Source organism: Pocillopora verrucosa, chromosome 7 (assembly GCF_036669915.1).
Source record: "Pocillopora verrucosa isolate sample1 chromosome 7, ASM3666991v2, whole genome shotgun sequence".
Taxonomy (NCBI): Eukaryota; Metazoa; Cnidaria; class Anthozoa; order Scleractinia; family Pocilloporidae; genus Pocillopora; species Pocillopora verrucosa.
In genome coordinates, this window is record NC_089318.1 from 25,306,399 (window position 1) to 25,321,268 (window position 14,870).

General features: G+C 37.5%; 1 non-coding gene and 1 pseudogene across 1 annotated transcript; one reads left to right on the forward strand and one right to left on the reverse strand.

Moving 5' to 3' along the window:
• Window positions 1-13: 13 nt before the first annotated feature.
• Window positions 14-2,782, reverse strand: LOC136282649 (uncharacterized; annotated as a pseudogene).
• A 3,194-nt stretch (window positions 2,783-5,976) lies between these two features.
• Window positions 5,977-13,178, forward strand: LOC131799981 (uncharacterized). The gene is made up of 5 exons (XR_010718171.1): window positions 5,977-6,180; window positions 6,897-7,619; window positions 7,848-7,901; window positions 11,907-11,997; window positions 12,563-13,178. It is a non-coding gene; the product is annotated as an uncharacterized protein (transcript).
• The last annotated feature ends 1,692 nt before the right edge of the window (window positions 13,179-14,870 follow it).

Consider the following 14,870-nt stretch of genomic DNA (forward strand, 5'->3'; position numbering starts at 1 on the left):
CAGCGCTTCGTCTTCACCCTCCTCTTCCCTTTACCTGGTATTTCTTTTGTGTAACACGCGGTATCTTTTTCGTCCACTCCCCAATCCTTTCGAGCCCAGAAACATCTTGTTCATGCCAAGACCCCTTTATATCCACGCCCTCTCCAACATTGTAAGCTTGCCAGACGCGCATGCTTTTAGAAGTCAGAGAGAAATTATTGTATTTCGTTATTCCCGGAATCTTGTTATTAGCAGCGCCTGTTGACATCGCTGATTGGTCAATCTTGCATTCCGCAATGCTCGTTCCTGCAATTCCTGGTGGGGACTCCAAGCCTTTCTTTATGTCTTTCGCACTTTCCACGTTGTGATTTTCAGCAACATAATGTCGAAGGCGCTGTTTGCAAGGGGCGATCTTTCTGTCACATAAGTCCTTACCCGACTGAGGGTCAGAGAAATCATAGCGGATTACTTCGATGCCTGACCTTCTGCTAGTGGAATTGATGGTTGACAAAAGCGCACTACAGTGGTAGCATCCAGCATTATCACTTCTTAGGATCGCTCTGCATACTGATTGATGCGATCCTTTGACACAGACAAGGACCTCTTCAAGTATACAAGAAACGGAAAACCAGTCCTGTTTGCAGCTGTCAATGGCAACCACATATGTGTGGATTGTGTGTTCACTTGCGGATACTACTGGTCAGTCAGGATGGTTTGATTTGTGAACAACAGCAGAAAAGTGCCAACTAATTCCTCGCTTGGCGAACCATTGGGACTGCGTTTCTCTGAAACGCATGGGAAGTAATTTCATGGCCCAGTCATTAATGACCATGATGGTCTGGTCATCTAACCTATTGAGTGTGTCTTGTCTCGCTTGATCTTGTTGAAAAGTCCTCAATAAATGAGCTTTCCAAGCATCGATGCTGGAAACGGCGTGATCTAAGTCCCACCTTGCTCTCTCCTTTTGCTTCTCACTCAAGTCCAGATCTCCATTTCTGAGAGTATCTTCGATAGCTTCTAGAACATCAACAATACCCTTGCATTCGGGACACGCCTGGTTGTGATCGTGGCAACATTCACCTGAAAATCTCTCTTCGAATGGATCCGATAGTGCAAACACAGTACAGTGATCAGCACAAGCCTCTTCCGGTCCTAGATGACTCTTGTATACGCTTTTGAGATAATTCTTTCCAGCGCTTAAAGATCAAAGTGTGTCTCGGGTCCATGTTGCACCCGCACCGTGTTGACCTAGATTCTCAACGAGTGAGGCTATCGTCTCGAATGCTTCTTCACCAGTCGTAGACGTGTTCTGCAACCCTTGCAAGGACTTTTGCTTTGATGCACTACAAACCTCTAGCAGACGGAAACAGGTACGCTCCTTGAGCGGCTCCACATCATGTTCACGACACTCTTCATGGTAAAGGTAGATGATTTTCGACGCAGTCATTGTACGAACCACTGAAGGGATGGGGATTCTCTCACCTGAAGAAAGTTTCAATGTTTTTGTTCCAAAGGCTACATCTTGGAGGAATGTGGATCTCGAAAAGAACTCAATAAAATCCCTAACTTTCTCCATGTTCAACCTGCATCGGAAAATCTCGTTCCTTGTCTTTGGTTCTCCGCGTCCTTGTTCTAACGTGTGCTTTCTAGCATTCTTTACTTGGCGTAATGAGATTCCTGGGAGAAGCTGTTGGAGTTCCGACTGAGAGAACCTGTCACTTATGAGTGATAATATCTGAGTTTTTGTTAACCGATTTGAACATTCATTGTAAGCCAGCAAAATTGCTTCGAGTCCCACATCGATTGTGATGTTGTTAATTTTGTCCTCAACAGAACGGCGACGTTTGACCACTCCTTCCCAAAGTTGCTCCTGTTGTGAAGGAACAATGGTGTTTAGTACGTAAGAAACCACTTCGTCGGCTCTTATTATGAATTCTTCCTTCGACGCCCCAGGCAGTGCTTCCCACTTGCAGTCAACATATTGGGGTAATGAGGTGAAGTTACCATCAGTTATGACAGCCATCGCATTGTTTAGTGTCTCAAGGTTTCTTTTTCTCCCGTTCGCCCTCTGGTAAGTACATGCTTACTTGTTCTTCCTGCGAAGAGCTGCTAGGGACAGAAAAAGCTGATCCAACGGATAAACGATAGTGTGTCGAAATGCGTGGTGGACATAATTGCCTAGGTAAAGACTTTGGTGTTGAAGCGAATGCAGCTAGTTCCGTCACTTGCTCTTCATGTCTCTCAATAGCTGGGGTGGCTGGAGCATCAACAATTAGAGTTCGGCATGAGCTGCAAATGGCTGAAATGGTACAAGGAAAAGGATGATCAGAACACACGGAATGAAGCAAATGATACCTGTTCAAGCAAATAGTCCTTCAGTTCGCTTTACAGAAAACCTTCTAGTGCGCTTACAAATTATGATCGGTTTTCGGGCTTGAAAACAATTTAAAAAAGTAACTTTATTTTCTCGGTGAAAGAGCTGGTTGTTCATAAAAATAGTGTTTTAGTATATGCGTTAATTGGGGTAGCGAATGCAAGGTACATCCGCCTGTCGTTAAGTTTTGATTACTAGTCGTATAAGAATGGCAATAAAAGTTAGTTAATATGTCATTAGAATGATCTTCCTTACCAGTTAGAGTTTTTTTTCTTTAAAAAAAAAGGGGGAAAGTAAAAGAATTTTCTTGGAAGAACAGTGCCACCCCTGGGTATCATGGACAGAAATAAGAAAACATAGATACAGTATATATTTACCAGAGCCTATAGCAACGACAACGCCAGTGTTCCTGTAGATTCTCTCCGCCATGAATTTGCTCACACGCCTCTTGCGGGTGAATGCTTAAGACACTTTTTTTTACACGCGATGGTGCTTTTTCTTCATGGCATGGATGACAACATTTATCCTACAGCACAATTCGCAAGTTAACAACATACCGTGTCTAACAAATGTAATTCAGGATTGAGGGGTGTAACGATTTCACTAGCATGTGTCCCCCTCCACCCACTACCCCCTCCCACATACACACACAGGTAGAGAGCTAGAAATCTACTATCTAGGGAAAAGCTTGAGTGAAGAAAGTGTTAGGTGAGTAATGCATTAGCATCACTAGGGAAGAGATGTTTCATTACGAGCCTGCAACTAAAAAAAACCAACAACAACCAAACGTAATTTGCGCGATAAAGAACAATCAGCTCTGCTCGGAAATGACAGGGTTGTAACCTGGGATTTTTAGCTGTATTTCTATGAACTGAACCCTCAAAGGGCCTGCCTAAAAAGGTGGGTGTCCTGTGGTATGTTATAATGCCAGATAAGACTCACGCATCGATCAATCCTTTAAAAATCTCAATTCATTACCTTTGCTTTATAAAGCGTAGTAAGTTGAAACCGATGTTTTGGGCACACGGTCATCCTTCCAACATCTACCTGGTCAATTGCTCTTCCGGAACGATTCAGGATCAGTTCTCATTCAAGGACACACGTGAACTCATTGCCTATGCATTAGCACGCTGTTTAATTAGTTTAGATCTTCCAAGCAAATCCCATAACACAAACTAATTCGGCAGATTTTGAGACAATATAAGGACTTCTTAACGTTGCGAAGCAGAGAGTCCATATACGGGAAAACATTCTCTACGTATACCATGGTGTCATTATCAAGTCGTAATACCGTCTCAAAATCACATGTAGTTTCTTTTTATCGTGATTCATCTATTTTTGTAGAAAAAAACGTTTAATCAATTAGTCGAGATTCAGAATACAATGATAAACCTGAGATAGGTTTTAAACTGGGTATAAGATTCCTAAAATTATACCGCCTCTATTTACATACTAAAATAACTAATTATAAGTAATTAAAAAAATGTATCCGAATAATTTTTGTTACCAAGAAAGTTATCCGTGAAACAAGACATTTTCTCGCTCAAAATGTCAATTTCATCGAAAAGCTTCGATGCAGCATGTTTGCAAAGATTTTTCAAGTTCACTTATCTTAGAAGAAACTGGCAAATATAGGAAACCGGTAGAGTTTCACGCTCGAATTGTGATTGCGTGATAAGCGTCTGCACAGGTAAAGCTGAATGTAAACTAACAGAGCGAGCAGACGAAAAACAGCCTTCAACTTCAAGTTATTCTTATCGTTGTTTTTGGTTATAGAGATTGCTGCAATAAAATAACTGCGCTCTTACCTTTCAAAGTTAGAGTTTTAGTCAACCCCTTTGCCCTTCCTGTGAACAATTTGTTGAATGTTTGTTTCTCTTCGCAAGAATCAAGTAAATTACCTCGGGAAATCTTCAATCAGTCATAAGAAAACAATTTGAGACGAAAATATCGTAAAATATCGTGGTCTCTCTTCAATAGAAAAGAGTCCACTGGATCGCGATAAAAGCCATTTGTGCGCGTGTATGATCCCTAACAGATATTTTGAATCACCTGTACGTTTGGTATGACCAGGTCTTCCTCTTGTCCCGGACGCACCTGACCCCTTGTACTTTTGCTTCAACCATTCAGTCATATCATTCTCGCAGGATAATAAAGGCACCATTCCTGTTTCGTGCGGAGCCCACGCGGTGGCACCGCACTGATCACTTACCCCTCCAAAGGAACAAAGTGCCATCGTGAAATTACCCTTGAATTTCGTACACCTGATAAATCATACCCGCGAAACGGAAGAAGAACGTGACCTCGGTTCAGTCCCACTCTCTCCTATGTCCAAAATGGCGGGCCAGTTGATTTTGCATCATCTCAATGCCCTGGCCTCGTTTGGTTATTGTATTTAGCAACACAAGTTTTTTGTTTCACTATCCAGTTCTCCTAACTGTGCGTTCCTTCTTGACGGATGGTTTCATTTACTCCGCTCTAGAGGACTCTGAAATAACGGGTCACATCGACACTGCTATAAACTGCAGCTCGAATATCTCTACGTATATATCTATGTATGCATGGTCATGCTCCTTTACTGGTGGGTATTTACAAGAAATGTTCAGGCTATTAACAGACTTAGATTATATGCTAACGAATGCTTTCGTTAGGCTAACTTTATCTTGTAATCATAATAAAAATCAGGCCTGACAAAATATAGAGACTTTCCATACTTGGAGCAACGGAGAAGAATTATGACTTGAAACTGAATATTAATCAATGAAAAATTCAAGCATCGTTTAGAAAGGTCGTTATATCGAGGTAAGGCCTTCATCATTTGTGGTATTTAATGGGTACTAGGTTTTCAAAGTACAAATTAACTCTTGTTTTGCTAAATCAGGGTATTTTTTGTGCTAATCAAAGGCCTTTAAGAGCAATTGTAAGGTAAGAATCAGAGTATTTCTAAACAATTAAACTGATTTGGCTTTAACAATTCATTTTCACTTACCAAATACAGAATCAGGGCTTCATGTCAACAATTTGGTTTGTTTATGGCATGAATTATGCTCAAAGTTCCATTTTGCATGACCTTATAGAGGCATGGAGTGTTTGTTGACAAAAATTTTACAAACCGTGATAAGCCAAATTTTTCTCAAGTGATTTTGATAATTGGGTCAATAAAGTAAATAATGGTATAGGTACGGATGTTATGCAAGAAGGCAGGTAGATACACTGATTTTTTGAAAAATGGCAATTTTGGGTTGTAATTTTGACATTAATTTTGGCCAAACTCTAGCCCCAGGCTCCTCTCTGTCCAATACCATGAGGGCAAAGTTACATGCATGAAATGAAAGCTCTATTATAGTAATGTTCATAGTCAAATTCATTTGGCAGCACAATTTACCAGTTGGGTTTTATGGCACTTTCAAAATGACCCCTGAAAGGATGGATTTTTTGTACTCAAAGAGCAAAAAATGAGACCCCCCCCGAAACTCTAAAACTTAAAGTCAGAGAAGTGAGCTAGATTGGCTTTTGAAATATCTCATAGCAACCAACTTCTGTGCCAAGTTTCAGCCAAATCGGTTGACCACAAGTTTTGGCCCCTGGAACACTTTCTCAGACAATGACACTTAAATCAAAGATGGCGGCCATAATCGTCATGAAATTACTTAGCTCTCGCTTGCCAAAATTACGCCTGCTCTGCAGGCTATAATCACCTGCACACCTTCTTTGAACCAAGCATAATCTGAACCATCCGTATGGCCATTGAGACAATTTCCTTCAAGCTGAAAAGGGGTCATCATCAAAGGGAAGCGAACTACAAGGGATCCCAGAAAGAAGAGGAGGTAAGTCGTGTCTTATCTGGGTTTTCTCTAACGGTAAGGCCCAGAAAAATTCAATCTTTTTTCACCAATCGTCGTTTGATGCTAGCTTTAGTTTATAATTAAAATCACGTTTCGGCAAAACAATGACTTTGGCCTTCATCGCCTAAAAACCCTCGCGCCGGTTCATCGCTCGAATAACATTCTAAAGTGTTCGTATTCTTCAAGTTATTTCTTGTCCTGTCGTTTGGAATATTTTATACGGTCGTGGTGTTAATGGAAAAGAAGTTATCTTACGGATTTTGTTTTGCCTAGAAAGTTTTCAAATGATAGCGAACGGCGAGCGCAAGTTTCTATCTCTTTCTCTCTTCAGTCAACTATCGTAGGATTTACTCTATTTTTTTTTTAAAAAAATCGCGCTTTGTCGAAGAAGTATTGTTTTAGCCTGAGAAAGAAGTAGTGGCCTTTCCCGAAATTCAAATAAATCGAGATTGACTCAGCGATGTCCATGTTTACATTAAGTCTGACGCGACAATTTGATTTTGACAATATTGTCATATGAGAACCCGTCAAACACCTGAGAATTAAAATAAATAAAATAAAATACGGACCGCAAATGTGTGGTGCAAACAAACTCGCGGGTGAAGTGGAGTTAGTTCTACTGCGGAATGAGTGAATTTCATTGTTTACTCATGGTACTTTTCAGCGCTATGTTTTCATGTTTTCTACTCGAACTTCAGGAAATGGTTTCAATTGTCTCACAAAACATGGAGCCACTTTCTCTTCGCTCAACATCTCGAGGCGTACGTAATGCTCGGCTTACGGTGAACATGCCTGCGATACGATATTTTTTTCCTAATGGTGGAAACTGAAGAATCGATCTCTGAAACCGATAATGATCACATTTTGCAAGAAGCGTTTGAGTTGTGATCGTGTAATTAAACGGGGTCTTGGCAATTTGAGATCACAAGCACGCTGGTAAGCACATGGTTAGTGTAAATAATTGTTGTTCACAGTTTTTGAATTCGGGACCCGTTTTTGAAAGTCCGTTTCTGTAACCTTCCTGGATATTTTCTGTTGAATTCATTGAGGTACAATCTCGGAATTTCATAAGCGATTATGAACGATAAATTCGTCTCGGCACCATAATTCAGGGAGGTTTCGTTAACCGTGACATTATCAGTTTACAATTCGTGAACCATTTCTGTAATCTGCTTGGATATTTTCTTTTGAATTAATTGAGTCACACTCTCGAAATCCGTATATGTAGCACAAGTGAAGCACATTTTCAACTTTCCAAATGATTTTAGGAAACTATACTTAATTGATTCACGATAAATTGGCCTGCCATAACGCGTTGATTATTTTATCATTTTGTAGCCCCAAAAGCTCGGCTTATGACTCTGGAGGTACTGAACTTGATATACTTGATTCACAATGCAAGGTAGCCTTCAAGGAGGGAGGTTAGAATAAAATTACTTTTACGACCGTATATTGCACCCGGTTTACATATGAAGATAATTGCTTAAAAGATACCTATTTAAGCTGTATTCAGAAGCAAAGACAAGTAGGTAATATACTTCTGCCTTATTTTTATATTAAGGGATCTCTTTTTATGTAACATATATCCATTTCTTTAATTTCCTCCTTAACCTGCCTGGAAATAATTAAATTTTATGTTTTAATTCAAGTGTGAGAAGATAAAACAGAAGTGTTGCAGAGTTTTCTTTCTAGACTGAATTCAGGTGAGAACATCTGTAAACTAGTTGATGTCATATGCTTCTCCTGAATCTTTAATTTTATTGCTCTGGGTTTTTTTGAAAGGGTCTTTTATATATTTGTGTGCCAGCTAATGAGTAAAATCTCAGTGAATAGATAATAAATAAATCCATCTTAAAGTTTTTGGCATTTACTATTTTAAAATTCATAAATGGCATTCTCTTTTCATCCATGTAAAGAGATTACACATTTCTTAAACTAAAATCTGAATCATGAAGTCAACTTAACTTTAATGAGTTTGAAACTTCATTGTACATAACAACACTTTACTGGAGTATGTTACATTTATTTGCTGCCTTTCTGGTACATATATATATGTTATTTGCAGGCTGGGAGGTCTGTATGGTGAAAAACTGTGACAGAAGTCTTGAAAATACTGCCCAAGGCCATAGGCTGAGGGCAGCATTTTCAAGACCGAGGTCACAGTTTTTCACCATACAGACCGACCCTTAGCCGGTAAATAACATATTTATTTTTTTGAAACTTGATGCAATTCTTTCCGAAAGAACCCAAATGTTTTAGGCTGTAAATACGGCAAGATCTTCCATAAACTGAACAGTTTTTGAGCCAGTAAATGGTAGTTAAAATAGAGGTGATGCAAATTCAAGAGAGATGCCTCAGCGAAACATTTTCATTTCATAACAATAATTTAAAAGGCTTCCAAACAAACTTTGAAACATTATTTTTACAAGTATCTGTCACAATCTGACACCTGTCAATTAGAAAGTGCATAACTAAAAAAAAGCATAAGAACATTTGAAAAACAACGGAACTAGTTTGGCAAGGACTGTCATGACAATGTTTTCTTCAAAAACAGTCAATGATCTCACGGAAAGTATTATTTACTCTCATCGATGATTCATTTATGTACAAAGATTTACCTCTGTTCATTAAATAAACGGCGAGGAAAGTAATTGTGAGTAAATTCAATTTTTTTATTTTGAAGTTGTGAGAGTTTGCTTGTTTGTTTGCTGCAATGGCATGTGTAAATCTGGTCTTTCCTCCACAAAAACTAAATTCGAATGGCACACTCCAACAACACACACGGGGATTTAATGCGGCCTTTTCTCAAAAAATTCCTTCAGTTTCTCTTGTGCAATTTATGGTACAAATGTTCAAATTGAACAGACTTGTAAAGACTCACCGAGAGCGTATATTTGTTGGAGAACTTAAATTAAAACTTCGCTCGCTCTGTCAATGCAAACAAATTGCTTGAGAAAATTCAGGTATTAAATGAATGAAAGTTCCTTCGTTCAGTTTAACTGTAACAAAATCTCTCACATTTTAACTTTCTAGGTACATTTTGTGAACTATTAAAATTAATTGCAGATGGGTTTTAGGCTGCTTGTCAACCAACATAATGACACTATTGTTTATACAAATTCATACTGAAACCGAAGTGATTTGTCAACCAAAGTGATTTGAGTGAGAGAAAAGAGAGGATTCATAAGTTATTCATCGGCTTGAGGTAGTTACCAACGTGTTTGCTTAAAAATACTGCCCAGCCAGAAACACGAGCTATATATTTATGAAAAATGGCAATGAAAGTTGGGATGTACTTGGCGATTCACGAAAGTATTACCGTGGCCTGTGGGCTGAGATAGAAAAATACTGACTGGGTAAAGAACCAATCAGATTGTAAGATTCATTACCGTGCCCTCTCAAAAAAAAATAGGATTACATAACCCTTTAACTCTCAAGATTTCATCAGTAATTCTCCTTACTGTCTGCCAAACAATTTATTTGCTGTTAGGTTGGAGAATTTGGAATTGGATCAACCAATTATCCCCTAATTGATATTTTTCTTTATACTCATTATTTGTCTGTTTGATATTGTACTGATGGTGTAAGGAGAAATTCTGTCTAGATCACTAGTGGGACTAAAAGGATTAAAATCGGGGACTTCAATATGTTATAATGATTAAAATTTTTTAAAATGTAACCAAAAAATTGTGAGGAGAATCTGATGTTATGAGACAATGGAAAAACCTGTTGCTGGTTCCTTACCTCTTTAATGTTTAAATGTTCATGGGAAATGCGTTTTTTTTTAAAAGCGAGGATACAGAAGTTTTCAAAGCTGATAGAAATAAGCTGTTTGCTAGTAATGAAAAGCAACCTGACAATCACACCTTAATGTTTGACATGCTTCACTCAAACATGTCAGTCGTGTGTACCTACTGTTGTAGAGGTGTCTTTCTTGCCTTGTGGTTCATGAGCTGTCGCCTCTTATCGAGTCCAGCTTTGTTTACCCCCATTGCACTTGCCTTAAACCAACATCTACCAGAATCCTTTAAATAGTTGATACTAAGATAGGAAAGGGCCCTGGTGGTCAGCATTGAGTTTGGTCTTTTCTCATGATAAATTTTGTAAACAAATACGGGGTTTCTCTCATTGAAAACCCAGTACTTCTGACAGGTTCTTCGTGATTGGACAAAACGTTTTCTCCACAGGTGAAAATGTCATTTCTCTGATTTGATTGGCTGTAAACAGCTGTGAATGGCAAAAATATTTGACGGATCATAATATTTACTTGATGACTGAGTGGGAAGTCTGTGCATCATGATTGAGAGCAAATATCTTCTGTCTGATTAGTACGGGAAAGAGCCAGTTTGAATGTGTATCAAAAGGATAATTTTTAGAATATCCTCTCAAAAATTCCACTCAAAACTTACTTTTGTCTCCTTGGAGTCCCCTAAAATCTTGCATGGTTGTACATCAGTGGACATGCATTAGGAACCAAGGAAGGTTCATGCATTACTGTTACATTACATGCAATAATAAGATACATGAAAAAGCTACTCAGTTCTGATTGGTTTAGGTAAATGCAGCTTATAGGTGATTCAATGCAGAAGAGGGTTTATTCAGTGCAAAGAAGTAACAAACCAGACTCAACAATTCCTTGAAATGTTTAGCCGGACCTTAAAGATGGGAAAATATCAATGTATATTATTGTTTTGATTGTACACGGTTGTTTTGACCGAACCCACAATGTCATTTGCAGGCTTTGAATAAATTATTTTTGCACATGATGTGCATGCCTTGCTTCCACATAATTATGATAAGCTTTCTCGTATTTTTTCATGTATATTATTAATATGTAATCACAATTTTTCTCCTGCAGTTTGGAATAAATAAGCACAAGTAAATTTTTTCAAAGACCACAGCCACATGGTTTAAATGTTGTAAAAGGGTTAATATTCCCTCTGCTATGCTTCAGCACGTTGATAATTTCGTTTCAAGAAAACATTTTGTTACACTGTAAATGATCATGTCTTAGATTGGTCAAAAAACTGACAGGTGAATTCATGCGTGTAAATGAACTTTATTTCCTGATTGAATGCAAAATTCTCTGAGGGATTTGTTTGCTGATGTCATGAGCGTGCACAATAGGAATATGAAGCAAACTCATGCAATTGAATTTGATCAGAAAAATTTACTAGCTATGTTGTAAAATGAATTAATCGCATGACAGTGAGGAAGGGAAATTCACTTTTTCATGTTGGTTTGATTCTTGGCTGGTTTAAAAGGCCCAGTGAGATAAACTATATACCAGGCATAAATTGACTTCACTAATTTAACAGCAGTATGTTTCACTTAATTTTCAACAGTGTTACACTTAATATTGTGAACTTTTACTCCTTTTTTTGTTGAATAGACTTCTGTCAAACATGCATTACAGACAGGGTCTTAAAGATATTTATCAAAGATGAGGGAAGTAATTTAATGCAATGTTTCGTCCTGAACTCCTTGTGAGAAAATGGTTTCCTCAGGTAACATGACTTGTAAACCAATTATAATGAAGAAATTGAACTCAATCAGCTGATACAGAATTTTTAAAGTTTTTTCCATTCATAACCCAAAATTAGTTAATTTGAATTAGCTGCAAGAGAAAGGTCACAACTTGAAAAGGTTTCCTTCAAACTTGAGTTGTGTTGATTTGTTCTGTGTGTTTAAATTTATTTGATTTTTAGGGTACTCTGAGGGACGGGACACAATTTGACAGCAGTATCCCTTGAGGAGAACCATTCATGTTTACATTAGGAGTGGGACAAGTTATCAAAGGTGGATACTTGAGATATAGCATGCATGACTTTGCAAAACAGGCTGATATTTGTAGTTTGCCATGATATTATGCATTTAAGCAAGTGATTGAACTTTCTACTGGTTTAGCAATCAATTGGCCCATGTGAGAATTGGGGAGAAGGCAAGAAACATTTGGACATCACAAGCTTATGGGGATCTATTACTTTAATCTATTAACAAGCATTGGGTTTAATGGTTTGATAAATTTTAGGTTTCAGAATGTTTATGGTTAACTTAGTTCCTCAAACATCTCATATGTTTTTTTTTTTTACCCAACTGTTTTATTTTATAGTCATTTGTTATAAGGCAGGGAAAACAAAGCAAATAGAGGAGTGGTTTGGGACAGGTCTTGTAATGTTCTTGTTGGATTACATTGTAAAATAACCAACTGTCCAAACAGCTGTGCAATTTTCACATGATATTTGTACTCAATTTGTGCATTATTTGTACTCTCTGAGAGCAGTTGAATAATAATTTAAGATATTTGGTGTATATTAGAAGTGTTTTTACTATTTAATAAGTCATGATTAAATTTTTGTTACAGGATGGGATCAAGGACTATTAAAGTAAGTTACAACTATAGACCACTCATCATTTGTTTCTAAGTCTTATTTATACACAATAAATTCCTCTCTCCATATTACTTACATTTTCAAACTACTTCCTCAAACTTTTTTAGAACTGTACTGAACTGTACAAAAGAAATAAACTGTGAAAAGCAAGCTTTTGAACTTTGTTGTTCTGTATTTTAAAATTTTGTTAAAGCTGGGGTGAATTTTGTAGTAAAAGTGCCAGTGCATATGAGTCATGGATAAGTGATCTGAATTTAGTAGTCAAATGTAAGAGAATTTCTGGCCAGTGATTAAATGTTCAGTGTGCAAGCATGAAGTGTCAAGCATTGTGCGCATGACATGGCAAGTATAGATGTATCCATAGGACCTGACTTGTCATTCCCTAGGGGGTCTATAAAATTGACATTTTTTTGCTCTCTCTACCTAAGGCTAAGGCTGAAGAGTACCTGAACAGTTATTGATAAACTGGCTTCAAACCATTCATTAAATGTGGAACTAGCAGCAACATAAAATTCTATTTACACTCGCGGTCTAACCTGTTTAATTACTTATGGACATTAAATTACAAAACATGAAAACCAACCTCTTTGGAAGTATTTTTTATGCAATCTTGAAAAGCATCAGTTGATTAGTTGACAACTTGAAAATACAGTTATTGCAAAGATTTTAATAAATATGAAAAAAATGAAATATTTCTAGTCAGTAGAGTTATGCCAAAGGGTTGTCATTTGATTTGGTATTGTTTTAGCCTATAAAATATACTCTTACATCGTTATATGGGCACTTAATTAGTACAGCAACTGACAATGGCCAATGAAAAAGAGATTCAAGAGAATAGGGTGAGCTGGGAAGAGCTGAGGAGGAAAGGGAAGAATAGGCAACAGTGACGTTCTCTTGTTATGATCATATGTGCCTAAGGGTATGATGAGGACAGGCTGACTGACATATGGTATAGTTCCTATAGTTCTTTTTGGTGCCCAGCTACCAGCTTTTCTGTTTTAACATTTTGCTGTTACTTACTCAAGGTATAAATAAACTTCTTGTTGTTATTGTTAATTAAAACTTTTTTTGTTGTTGTTTTTTTTTTGTTTTGTTCATGTTGTTTTTAGTATGAGTGAAGGAGAAAAGAGGAAACTTGTAATCCCATCAGACCTTGGTAAGTCCCTGCTCTGATATCTAAGTATATAATTTACGTCCAATGCAGTGACTAAGAATTGTAGCTAGTAGATACTAGTAGGATTGATAACGGGGCAACTTACCTTGCTTGAAATGTAAGCTTATGTAGATATAATATATCTGTTACATACGAGCAAGCTGAATTATGCAAGAATTCTACCAGTCATATTCTTATTAAAATAATTTTCAGCTGTTTTTGCTATACTAAGAGGATTTTTCTTTCTTTTAATTGTGCAGGTTATGGGGACAGAGGAGCTCCCCCTAAGATCCCAGGTGAGTTAACAGCTTGTGGTCAACAGAGACAATGCTGAGTCAGAGCATTACATGAACACCAAAGATATTGATGCCAACCTCTGAAATTGTGAAATTGTGGAAAGACTTGATTTTGAAGTATGGCATCAAAGCCACCCCAGCCGCTTCCTCCATAGATTTGTTCTTTGAAACTCTGCCAGTCGATCTTCACAGCCTGCAAGTTGCTAAATTGGATGCACATAATCTGACAAAAAAAGGAAAAACCACACAACTACAATTATCCATAGGGAATTATTTTTAGTAATTAATTGCTCATAATTCATATTGTCTACAATTTTAAACTATGTATTTAACTAAAGGTCACCAGAGAAATTTAAAGTAACCATGGTAATGTAAAACACAGGGCGACAAACCAAGTGGTCTATGAGCAATTGTGAAGTGGCAAATAAAAATTCCTTTGACCCCTAAAAGTTACCAGCAGCTAATATCTCCCTTTAGTATATACCACACAGGTGAATAGTACTTTTCACACGCACTGATTGGCTATTTGGAAGTGAATAGCAAGTACTAATCACCTTCCAGCAGCCGATGACAGAATTGTAATCAGATCTTGAACACCATATGGCGTGAAGGAAATCTTTTGATGTCAGAACTTTTTGAAAATAAAACTGTCTTTAAGAAAATCATAGAATACTTTCTGTTCATGTTAATTACGCTTTATGTTTATTTTTTTAATTTAGATTTCCGGGAAAGGACGGTTTTTGATTAACGAGAAAAGTGTTCTTTGATTTTGTGGGTAGAAAGTTATCGGTTTTTGGGCATATCTCTAGCACAGAATATGTTCCCGCATTT